At 40.2% G+C, this 12,712-nt stretch overlaps 1 long non-coding RNA gene across 2 annotated transcripts; it reads left to right on the forward strand.

Annotated features, from left to right (window-relative positions):
• The first annotated feature begins 1,864 nt into the window (after positions 1 to 1,864).
• Positions 1,865 to 4,522, forward strand: LOC113288325. 2 transcript variants are annotated; one of them, XR_003330573.1, is made up of 4 exons: positions 1,865 to 1,948; positions 2,309 to 2,370; positions 3,066 to 4,223; positions 4,309 to 4,522. It is a non-coding gene; the product is annotated as an uncharacterized LOC113288325 (long non-coding RNA). The 2 variants fall into 2 exon arrangements; XR_003330572.1 differs by having other exon boundaries at positions 3,066 to 3,729; positions 3,992 to 4,522.
• Positions 4,523 to 12,712: the final 8,190 nt, after the last annotated feature.

Raw genomic sequence — 12,712 nt, forward strand, 5'->3', positions numbered from 1 at the left:
AAACAATTATAATGCGGAAAATAAAAGTAAATGAATAGCAAGATTTTCTTAACGAGGAAACCGCAAATGCATAAAAACCCCGGGACCTAGTCCAGAATTGAATACTCTTAGGATTAAGCCGCTACACAAAATTACACTTAACTTCGTATAGTTGAGACCCAGTAACTAACCCTATAGTTCATCTAGTTCCGTCTTTATTCCCACGCCTCCAACTTATAAATAAGTCACGTACTTGGAACAATCCCTTTGGTTCGTATTCCAAACAGTAAAGGAACAAGAACTCTGTTTGGTAACAACTCTATTCAACCAAGTGATATGAGTCGGACAAAGGCTCTTCCGTTTATCTTAACATAAACTCCTTCGTCGGGTCTAGATCTATCTTATGTTCAATCACCCTAAGGTAATCAGTTAAGATTAGGCCAACAATACCTTTAATCACAAGAAAACGTGTTGATGTCGATCTACTCAATTAATCAATCAAATCTACCACAAGGATAAACCGATTATTAATTGGATCCTCTTTTCCCAAACAAGTATTGTGCACACCAAAGATTATAAAACCCAAGTCAGATCTTCAATATCTTCTTTATCTTCAAATCTTCTTAAATCTTCAATAAACACCTGCACACAATCACTTGAATCTCTTGTGATCAATCACGCACAGAACGAAGTTTGTTAACAATGGATTATCACAAGATCGTCGTTAGAACTAAAAACAGTCTAAAGATCCCTGTCGAAACTCTAAACTAGTTTGAGTGAATCTTATATCAGAAGAGAAGATTCTCAAGCGTAAACAAACTAGGTGCAATCCGATTTCAACCACCGTTAGTCAATCAAATCAATCGAAAACAAAGATAAACCACAATTATCTAGTTTCCCACCATCGGATCGCGCTAGAGCTTCTCAATCCCAAAGAAGACTTTAAAACGAGCGGTCGTAAGAGATTTCACTTAATTAGATTACTCTCCTCTCCGATAGGCGGCTAAACCAGTAACAAAGACAAAAGAGGAAGTCTGTTGTTACGAAGGATTAGTTTGCTAGAAAAGCAAACTTCGAGTATTATAGACAAGGAAGTTTGGACACCAAGGAATTTCCAAAACCGAAAATATTCTCAAGATATTCATAAAAGCACAGATTCGGTTTTCATAATTCCTAGAAATGCTCTGTCCAAAAATAACAATCGAAATCTCTCGGAAAATCTAATTAGTAAATGCACATTACTAATTCTGGAATTTCCCTACAAAGTGAAATTAATAACCTTAATTAAAAGATTCTTAACTTACTTATGTTTCGATCCTGGGATTCTCTTCCCTTAACCGTTAAGGAATATCTTTGAACAATTATAAAAAAATAAACATTCTCAGCACGTGTTCAAAGTTTGTCGACATCTTTACTTTGTAAGTTCTCTTTCACACTTACAACCTTGAAACAGATTTGCGACACTTCCAAATAAGTTTAGAATTGGTTCATATGACTTTCAAGAACTATGTGATTGATCAAACCAACATTCAATCACAATCATGGGTTTAAGGTTCTACCAAAACTAGTTTCGGTTCTACCTCCATGTGAGTACTAAGCATAGTCACACTAGCTTACCAAAGATTGATTGACTAGGTACTCGCTACACCAGATTGAATAATTTGTAACACTGAATACACTAATTAATGTGACAAATATTGTTACACAAATATGTGTTACATCATCAAAAAGTGTAACAATAAATCTTTATTTAATTATATTGTATTTTTAAGTAATTTTGTGATACTAAATAGTGTGACTAATTATTGAAAAAACAAAAATGTGAATATAGTTTTTCCGGAATATATTTTTCCCCTCTCGCGTATTTTTCTCCCCTTTTTCGGATCGACCCAGTAACCACGTCTCCGCCTCTCCGGTTATTATACCTAAAAACCAGAAAGTAAAAGATATTATACTCTCTTGGATCGAGGTATGCCTTCACTTCTTTTTTTTGTTTTCTACCCTCTTCTTCTAAATCTCGTGAAGCTTCCTTTACAACAAAATTGGAAAAAAAAAAGATCTTTTGATTTCGTTAAGCTTTATACCATTTTCTTCTGGAAGATTTGTACGGTTCTTATGTTCTTTCAAATAATGAAATTATGTTACTATTCTTTTACCCTAATTTGTTAGATAAATTATCAACACAATTTGCTACGGTTTCTATAGAATAAATTCTCTAATGACAATTATTCTTCTCCCCTAATCGTATGATTAGATCCTTTACTATTCTTTTTCCTATGTAATTTTACTTATTCATGCGCTAATTTCTGTAATTTTACTTCTGCCTTAGAATCTACTGCAGGTTAATGAAATTTGGTACAACGTTAAGGATTTTGGTATCACATCGATCTAGTGAGTTTCAGATTGCAATACGTTTAGTGTCCTGTTAGTTTCATACTCTTTTTGGTGCTGATTTGTATGATACAGACTAATTTAACTTGTTTGTGCACCAGCTGCTTGATGAATTGCGTGAAAGAAGTATAATTATTCTATACAGTTGTTGTGTTTCTTAGTTATATTATTGGAAATTACTCTTTCTGGTCTAAACATATGAACTTCAACTAACTAAAATCTTAAGAAAAGATCTAATGATGCTCAAGGTACCCATAAATGCTACCATTAGGACAACATTTATCCAAAGTTTGAAGCCATTAAACATGATTTTGTACACAAAATTTTATTCATTTCTCCTTGCTTTTTCGTACGTGCCACTCCCTCCCCTAACTTGGTAGCTAGCTTACATACAGTACCAAACCAAAGTGTTCATTAACAGGCCAGTCTGTAACTTAAAAAAATCCAAGAACCCATTAGGATAACCAGTTCAGGTGGCAGCTCAAGCAGCTCTTTTTTCAATCAAATGTTTTTAAGAATGTATTTGTTAAGAGTTGTTTTTTTGTCTTAGTTCACCCACTACTTGCTATATTGCATAGGAACAAAGGACCATTTTATTGGTTAATTTAGTGGTTAATTAATGTCCCAGAATCGTTGATTATGGTGTGGTTCAGTATTCAGTTGAACTTATTGTATTTGAATTGCTGGACTTATAGGTACAGCTTGAAGCCCAGGGTGTCGTAGGTACACCTTGAAGCCTCTTGTGTCTTACACTATCTGAGCTCCTTGGACTCAAGGTGAGTTTTCCTTAACCTTGACTCCTTAAATAACCTCGTTAAATGGAATTTTTACCTTATAAATGTTCGTATTTAGTGTTGGCCCCCTTAACAGGTTGAAATGGCAAATGGTTGGCCCCCTTAACAGGTTGAAATGGCAAATGGTTGTATCGGAAGAAAGTCCAGGATTTGATTAATGCAATTCCCGTTGAGGTGTTGTGCTCCTTGAAAATGAGAGATTCTGCAAAGGAGAATTAACGAATGACCCTGAGTTTGGGAGCAATCTAGCATCTATTGCCCACATTTATGTTAATGCTTGTTTTCTAACTGCTCACAGAATTGATGCTTCCTCGGTGGGAGTTGCTAAGTTCTTAAGGCTGTCTGTGGCTGGATTCCTCATTCACAAGTTATGCTATTTTATATTATTTAGTGCATTGTGACAACATCCATCATCTCTGTTTTTGGTAGCCATAGTAGTACAGTTAATAATAATAATTTGTGACAACATCCAACATCTCTGTTTCAGTACCTATGCATTTCTCGCAGCTGCTAGTTGTGATACTAAACTAAACAAAGGCAACTCTTCCATGGTCGGGTCAAAAAAGTTAATATCTCTTGTGATTTTATGACAATCACCCTATTTTTCTGTTTTCATTGTTGGATTAACTTTTGTGTTACTGTTTAAGATTAAATTATTTGTTAAATTTGTACTTATATGACGTTTTGCGACCTTTTAACTATTATTTGTTAAATTAGAATGAACACCATGATATTGTTCTTCAACCAGGTACTCGGATAGGTTGGGACCAAATTTACACATTACATATGAGGACTTTATTATTGATTATGTACTTGCTGCATTACAGGTCATGGCACAAAAAATATCCAATGATCATCCAGTACCCGGCACCCGAAGGACCAACCACGGATGATTGTCGCAGTCCTGACTTTGAGTCGAATACTTTTACCAGGAATGTGGATCCTGCATTGATGCACATTCTTTCAACAATTTTGGCTGTGAGGAATCTACAAATCAGAATGTGAATGACAAAGAAGGGAACATACTGATTACTGGATATGTGGTGATCGATTTGGAAGGTAAAATATGTCACCACAGACTTGTTCCAAAGAATGAGCGAAGGTTTTCATGGAATGTGTCTAAAATGCTTCTGTGCCAATATAGGACCCTCTTCAAGGTGATGACTATTGGTTGTGGCTGGGTGATATGGAATAAGAAGCGATTGTAATCTGTAAAATAAGATCAATTCCTAGCGAAGAGTTGATGATTTTTAGGACTATTTGTTAGTTTTTTTCTTTTATTTAGTTTTTACGAGTACTTGTGATATATACAAGCTGATGTTTAAACAATTTTTTTTAATTAATTTTATACTCTTTTAAACTTGTTCATGTGGATTGTTGTAGATGTTAATTTTAAAAATATCTTCGATTCTACAGTAGTGAGATGGGATACCCGGTAAGGAACAAAAATAAATAATTTTTTTTCTTAATTAGTGCATAATTTGTTACACTAATATATGTAAGAGATTTGATACACTTATTAGTGTGATTTAAATTAATTAAAGTCACACTTACTGGCGTGACAACTAAATGTGTGACAAAGAAAAGCACCATGTTTGTTACACTTAAATGTGTCACAATAAATAAGAAGTCACACATATTTGTGTCACAAAATGTTTGTTTTGGTGTAGTGACTAGGATCGGTTCCCCACATATATATGGTATCTAACTTATATGTGTTGCACATGTCCATAGGATCGGTTCCCCTTTCTTCTATAAACCTTGTTGCACCCCATACAAGGATCGGTTCCCCTTGATGACTGCACACCTTAGGATCGGTTCCCTTTCCCTTACTAGGATCGGTTCCCTTTCCCCACGGCAGACATAATCCGATCATACCACGGGTGATTACTTAAGATTGGTTTTACTAATAAAAGTTCTACCAATACATAAGTCAGGCCTTTGTGAATAGTTCTACCAAGAACACAACAAGTTGTGAGCGGTTATACTCTATCACACATATTGGTTGTTCATAAGATATGCAATGAATAACAAAACCAATAACACCTGGAAATTTCCTTTTCGGTTCACAAACAAGTTTATGAACTTACTTCTTTAGAACACATGTAAACATTGTTCCCTAGGATGATATCCTCACCTCATACCCATACATAATCACAATAGCATTCAAATGATTATGGCGATGTCTTATCTACAAAGTTTAATGGTTAAGCAATAACCTCGTATTGTATTCCTTAATACTATGTCTATCTAGAGTTCAAATATGCTTCCTAGTTATGTTTTCAATATACACGACTTGAAAGATACGTTAGGGAATGAAACAGTTCAAGTCAAATATCACTAACCTCGAGTGGAAGGATGATTGTTGTTGTTGTAGCTCCGTACTTCTTCACATCTTCAAGTCTTCGCAATACTTGTAATGTCTCATATCCTAATGCTTTCAAGCTAACCTATACGAAGTTCACTCTAGTATATAATCAAGCGACTCTTAACATGAGTTTTGATTCACTAAAATATGAGAACCAAACTTGACATACCAACGCTTGGTGGGTTCAACCGAGCAATGCTCTAACACAATCAATGACAATCAACAACCAAAGGTTGGATTACTCTAATTGATGATCGAACGCACAACCTGTATTATTTCAATTATAAAGATAAAACAATATAATGCGGAAATTGAAATAACACAGACACCAGAAATTTTGTTAACGAGGAAACCGCAAATGCAGAAAAACCCCGAGACCTAGTCCAGATTGAACACACACTATATTAAGCCGCTACAGACACTAGCCTACTCCAAGCTAACTTCGGACTGGATTGTAGTTGAACCCCAATCAGTCTCCCATTGATCCAAGGTACAGTTGCACTCCCTACGCCTCTGATCGCAGCAGGATACTGCGCACTTGATTCCCTTAGATGATATCACCCACAACTAAGAGTTGCTACGACCCAAATTCGAAGACTTAACAATAAACAAATCTGTCTCACACAGACAAGTCTATCAAAGGATCAATCTGTCTCCCACAGATAAACCCTAAAAGGTTTTGTTCCGTATTTTGATAATAATCAAGGTGAACAGGAACCAATTGATAATCCGGTCTTATATTCCCGAAGAACATCCTAGAGTTATCAATCACCTCACAACAATCTTAATCGTATGGTAGCGAAACAAGATGTTGCGGAATCACAAACAATGAGACGAAGATGTTTGTGATTACTTTTTATATATTGCCTGCCGGAGATATCAATATCAAGCCAATCAATATGATTGTACTCGTATGATAGAAGATGCAAGATCAGATCACACAACTACGATAAAGTAGTATCGGTCTGGCTTCACAATCCCAATGAAGTCTTTAAGTCGTTAACATGGTTTTAGAAGAAGAAAACCAAAGGTTAAAGGAGAAACGACTCTAGCACGCAAACTAGTATCACACGTAAGGTGTAGGGATTAGTTTTGCACAATACTATATGTCTCCTTTATATAGTCTTTCAAATCAGGGTTTGCCATTAGGTTACCTTGGTAACAAAGCAATCAATATCCACCGTTAGATGAAAACCTGATTTAGATTCAAGCTAATATTTATCAACCGTTAGATCGAAAACTTAGCTTGTTATACACAATTGAAATGCACGCTTCTAGGTTTGTTAACCGTACCCAAACGTATGCACTTGTTGGTTCAAGAATAGTTAACCAAAGGTTAGCCATATGAGCATTTCATATCAATCATGTTCTTCTTCACCAAAACTAGTTCAAATGACTCAAAGGAACTAGTTAGAGAGTTGTTCAATTGCAAGGAAATCTTATGTAACTACACAAGACACAATTGAAGCAAAGATGATTTGATTCACTTGAATCAGTTCATGAAATTTTATAGCCATGGTTTGCAAACTGCATTCCTTAGTCTTTTTAAGTTTAAGTTCAGAAATCATCTTCAGATATATAACCTCCTCAAGTTCGCAGACTAGGTTCGTGTACTTAAGTTACCGGGTAGAGTTTACAAACTCCAGCAGAAATTCTCGGGCTGAGAACTTCGCCGATTCGCGGGCTGGGTTCACGGACTTAGCTTCATGCACTAGTTTGTCAACTCCAGCAGAAATTCTCGGGTTTGAGAACTTCGGCAGTTCTCGAACTGAGTTCGCGGACTTGGCTCACTCCATTCTTCCGGTTCTCTTGATCAACAAAGTTCGCAAACTTTGGTTCAAGGAATATGACTTATACACAAATGTATTTCCACAACAATGCTTATGTCCATCATTGGTTATGTAATCTAAACTCTCATTCCAATCATTGAAATATTCTTAGAAGACGTTATAAAGTTGTTACACCATTTCTCGCCAAAGCAATTTTCAAAGTGATTGAAACATAACGTGACTTTCGTCACTAGGTAAAGATAAACTTGGCCGAAGCAAAAAGCTTACCAACACATATTTCGAGATATAGATAGGCGAGGTATACTAGGATCGAAATACCAAATGTGTATAATCAAAGTCTATATATAGCATACGGCTTTTTGTCTCAAGAAGTAGGAGATAGAATAGATAGAATTTTGAGTGATAAATAAGTTCAAGTCTTCACATACCTTTTTGTCGAGAAGTGGTAGGTTTTTAAGAAAGCCTACAACTACACCTGCAAGTATACAAGGTCGAATGTAGCTAGTGATGGGAAGAAAGGGAAAGTCCTCAGGGACTTGGAGGGTGCAAATGTTGTTTCTACTTTTCTAGTGACAGTGGGAATGAATTTTGTGTTGTGTTGAAACACAACTGAGCTGTTTTGGTATGTGACTGAAATAGTGACGGAAAGTAAAGGTAACAGTGGCAGGGTACTAAGGCTTCAAATCCACCATTTTACCTATGCTAAGGCAATCTCAGTTCAATACTGCTCTTGTCCCTTGTTAGTTATCAGTCAGCTTCTAGGCTTTCTGACTAACTAGATGGCAGTGGAGGTTCTATGCCTGCTTCTCATCAAAGGGTTGGGTTAGAAAGGAGGCTAAAGGCACTAAGATAATTCTAAACCTTGTGATAGTTGGGGCTCTCACACTGCAACTACCCGCAGAGAAGCCACTTAGGTGTTTTAACAACCTAAAGGATGTTCTTTGATTAAGACTATCCTAAACATTTCAGCACAACAAGCACAATATCTAGCTTGGATTGAATTAGCAGAAGCATCATGATTTCATCTCCTCCTTAGCAATTAAACTAGAACATGATGAATTGAACAACTGAACTTTAAAATGAACTGATATTGAAAACAAAATTAACAGTTGAGATCCTGGCTATTCCAGGCCTCTTGGTGGTGCTCTGGCTAGTCCAGGCATATCTTTAACATAACACACAAGCCTTCTATTTATACCCAAAATTAGGGTTTACAATTTTCCCCCAAATCATAGAAATTAGGGTTTCAAAAATACCTAACTTGATGAAATGATAACTACTCCTGTCTTCGACCCATTCTTCTTCTGACTCTCCTGCTCCTCTCCATGCCTTCCAATTGCTTTTCTAACTCGACCTAATTCATCAATTTCTCTCCTAGGGTTTCAGAGAAAGAAAAGAAGAGAGATTGATGAAATAGATAGGTAGAGAGGTAGGGAAATGATGGGAAAGGAGATGGGTTGTAGTTGGTTTGGTTGTGGAGTGGTTGAGAAAGGTGGTGGAGGTGATGATGGTGGTGCAGGCGATGGGGAGTGGTTCTGCAGACGGGGGTGAGGGAGGTGAAGTCGATGGAGGAGAAGGAGGGGAGTGTTTGGTTGATGGGTATAGGTATTAGGTGCTTGGGTGTGTGGCGAGGATAGCAAGCTTGATGATTTGCAAAGCTCAGTCGTTGGATGTGGAATTGATAGATCAATCTGACGGCGAGATGGAAGGAATCGAGGAGCGACCGTTGGATGCGGAAGTACAACGAAACTGACGGCTCAAGATGGAGTTAGGTGCTGTAGTGTTTGACAGGAGCTTCAGACTTCGATGCATGACGATGAAGCGACCGTAGGATGCATCTGTGGATCCAATCTGACGGCTACGAGCTTAGGCAGGCTTTGGGCTTGGTCTTGGACTTAGGTTAGAGTTTGGTCTTAGACAATTCTGAGCCCACTTCTTCTTTAAGAACAAATTATTCCTTCCAAGCCCACTTCTAGTTGATCCGGCTCTTGGAAACATCATTCTTCGCTGCCTTTCTGCGGGAGTCTTTGCCGTTTCTTTGCTCTTTTCACTTCGTGAGTTAACCAGGCTTTATTTAGTACCTAAAAATGCAAAATTAATTAAGAAAAGTATTTATTCTTGAAAACAATGAAAATACAGAATATGGGATAAAATGGAGAATTAATGCACAAAAGATGAGTTAAATGCCAAGAAAAATATATAGAAATATGCACTTTTTAGCACTCATCAAGAAGTTCCACCGGTTCCTTGAGTACTTATTCTTCTTGTATGATGAATCACCATGAAGTCCTTGAGCTCAACTACACTTTCTATCCTAGTGTTTGAGGGTGAAAACAGTTTCTGCTGGTTTCGGTAATTTCGTGTGTTGTGGGTGAGAAACGAGTCTAAACCCTAAACAATGTACTGCAAGGGAGTACTTTAGATTCGAGAGATCAATCTGTACAAATCCGGCCTAGACCAAGAAATGGCCGTTTCAGACTTGCTTCGGTCACAAAGTGAAGGAGAAGGGTTGGTTTTGGGGAGGTAAGTGAAGAGATTGTTGTATGTTCCTGACCAAAACTTGTTGTTTCGTGGAAATAGGTAAGACCTATTTATACAAGTCGTAACATAACGTACTCTGGTCTCGTAAGAAATGGTAACGGCTGAGTAAAGTGGAAGGAGGTGGTAACGGGTAACGCCTGGAATTGATGTTCCATAATGAAAGGAGCGTTTCACCATTATTCCTTGTATTTACTAACTGACTCATTCTTATGACACTTTCATGTAACAAGCGTAGTGTACGCCGCACGTTGTAAACCGCCAAACCAATACCCTTTATGAGCATCCCCTAGTTTGTGACATGTGTTAGATGTCTCGAGTGTTTTCATGGGAAAACGTGTAGCATGTTGTTACGTGTGGCATGGTGGCATGCCAGTGGCCGTGGCATAACGACGTGCTAGTATTTGTGGCATGGCGACGTGCTAGTAGTTGTGGCATGGCGCCGTGCTAGTAGCTGTGGCATGGTGGCATGCCAGTAGCCGTGACATAGCGACGCGCTAGTAGTTGTGGCATGGTGCCATTCCAGTAGCCATGGAATAGCGACGTGCTAGTAGCTATGGCATGGTGGCATGCCAGTAGCCGTGGCATAGCGACGTGCTAGTAGTTGTGGCATGGTGGCATGCCAGTAGCCTTGGCATAGCGACGTGCTAGTAGTTGTGGCATGGCACCGTGCTAGTAGCTGTGGCATGGTGGCATCCCAATATCAGTGGCATAGTGACGTTCTAGTAGCTGTGGAATGGTGGCATGTCCAACACGCTCGCGCATATTTTAGGCGCGGCCAAATTAGGAGTTTTGGCATAGTTTGGGCGCGGCCAAAATCAAGGCTTGGCGTTGGGCCAAAAGTTGCCACGCGTCAGATGGTGATCTTGGACGGAGGAGATCTGCTTCTCAAATGGAAGGGACCATTGATTCTTGCAGCCCTTCGTCTGGTAGCCAACGACATGGTTTAGGGCCGGCATGGCATAGTGTGGGCGCGGCCAAAATTAGGGTTTTGGTGCAAACCGTGATGTTTGGCTTTGGGCCGCAAGTTGCCATGCGTTAGGTGGCGAAATTGTGTGGATAAGATTCGTATCTCAACATGAAGGGCAGCCGTTGATTATTTCAACCCTTTGTCTGGTAGCCAGCGTCATGGTTTAGGGTCGGCATGGCATAGTGTGGGCGCGGCCAAAATTAGGGTTTTGGTGCAAACCGTGTTGTTTGTCTTTGGGCCGCAAGTTGCCATGTGTTAGGTGGAGAACTTGTGTGGCTGAAATTCGTATCTCAGCAGGAAGGGCAGCCGTTGATTATTGCAACACTTTATTTTGGAAGTCAGCGTCGTATATGTCTTTGGGCCGACATGGCATGTGTTAGGCGCGGCCAAAATTAGGGTTTAGTGAAAACCGTGATGTTTGGCTTTGGGCCGCAAGTTACCATGCGTTTGGGGGCGAACTTGGACGGCTGAGATCTGTATCCCAGATGGAAGGGTGGCCGTTTAATGTTGCAACCCTTCGTTTTGGCAGCCAACGACATGAAGGAATGGACGGCATGGCTTTGGCACAGTTTAGGCGTGGCCAAGCTCGGATTTTGGCATAGTTTAGGCGCGGTCAAAAAACTAGGGTTTTGGCATAGTTTTGGGCGCGGCCAAAATTAAGGCTTGGCGTTGGGCCAAAGGTTTCCGCGCGTTAGCTGGCGACTTTGGACGGAAAAGATCTGCATCTTAGATGGAAGTGTGGCCGTTGATTGCTTCAACCCTTCCCTTTGGCAGCCAGCGACATAATGGAATGACCGGCATGGCATTGCCACATGTGGTGCGGCTGACATGATTGGCATGCCTTGGTGCAGAGATGCGGCTGGCACGGCATGCCATTGGAACATGTGGTGCGGCTGGCATGGTTGGCATTCCTTGGCACGGAGATGTGGCTGGCACGACATGCAATTGGCACATATAGTGCGGCTGGCAGGATTGGCATGCCTTGGCGCGGAGATGTGGCTGGAACGACATGCCATTGGCACATGTGGTGCGACTGGCATGATTGGCATGCCTTGGCGCGGAGACGTGGCTAGCATGGTTTGCCATTAGCACATGTGGTGCGTCTGGAATGATTGGCATGCCTTGGAGCGGAGATGTGGCTGGAACAGCATGCCATTGGCACATGGGTGCGGCTAGCATGATTGGAATGCCTTGGCGCGAAGATGTGGCTGGCACGACATTCCAGTGGCACATGTGGTGCGAGAATTCAGGTTTGGTATATACGAAGATGCTGTCAGTCAAGTACTAAGGGTTCTGCCGTGGAACATGACTCATGTATATATAAAAAAAGGTACCCTGGTAATTCTTACGTAGGTGTTGATGGTGGTTTTTAGCTTAAGGTTAAAATCGTAAAACCGTACATCTGACATGCCGTCACTATGACCACTAGCGCATTTATTTGAATCAATCAACATGCCTATGTAAGAATTACCAGGGTACCTTTTTATATTTACATGCGTCATGTTCCACAGCAGAACCCTTAGTATTTGACTGACAACATCTTCTATATACCAAACCCTAATTTTCACGCCACCGTGCCAATGGCAAACCATGCCAGCCACGTCTCCGCGCCAAGGCATGCCAACCATGACATCCGCACCACCGTGCCAATGGCAAACCATGCCAGCCACATATCCGCGCCAAGGCATGCCAACCATTCCAGCCACACCACCGTGCCAATGGTAAACCATGCCAGCCACGTCTCCGTGCCAAGGCATGCCAACCATGCCAGCCGCACCACCGTGACAATGGAAAACCATGCCAGCCACGTCTCCGCGCCAAGGCATGCCAACCATGCCAGACGCACCACATGTGCCAATGGCATGCCGTGCCAGCCACATCT

Source organism: Papaver somniferum, chromosome 6 (assembly GCF_003573695.1).
Source record: "Papaver somniferum cultivar HN1 chromosome 6, ASM357369v1, whole genome shotgun sequence".
NCBI lineage: Eukaryota > Viridiplantae > Streptophyta > Magnoliopsida > Ranunculales > Papaveraceae > Papaver > Papaver somniferum.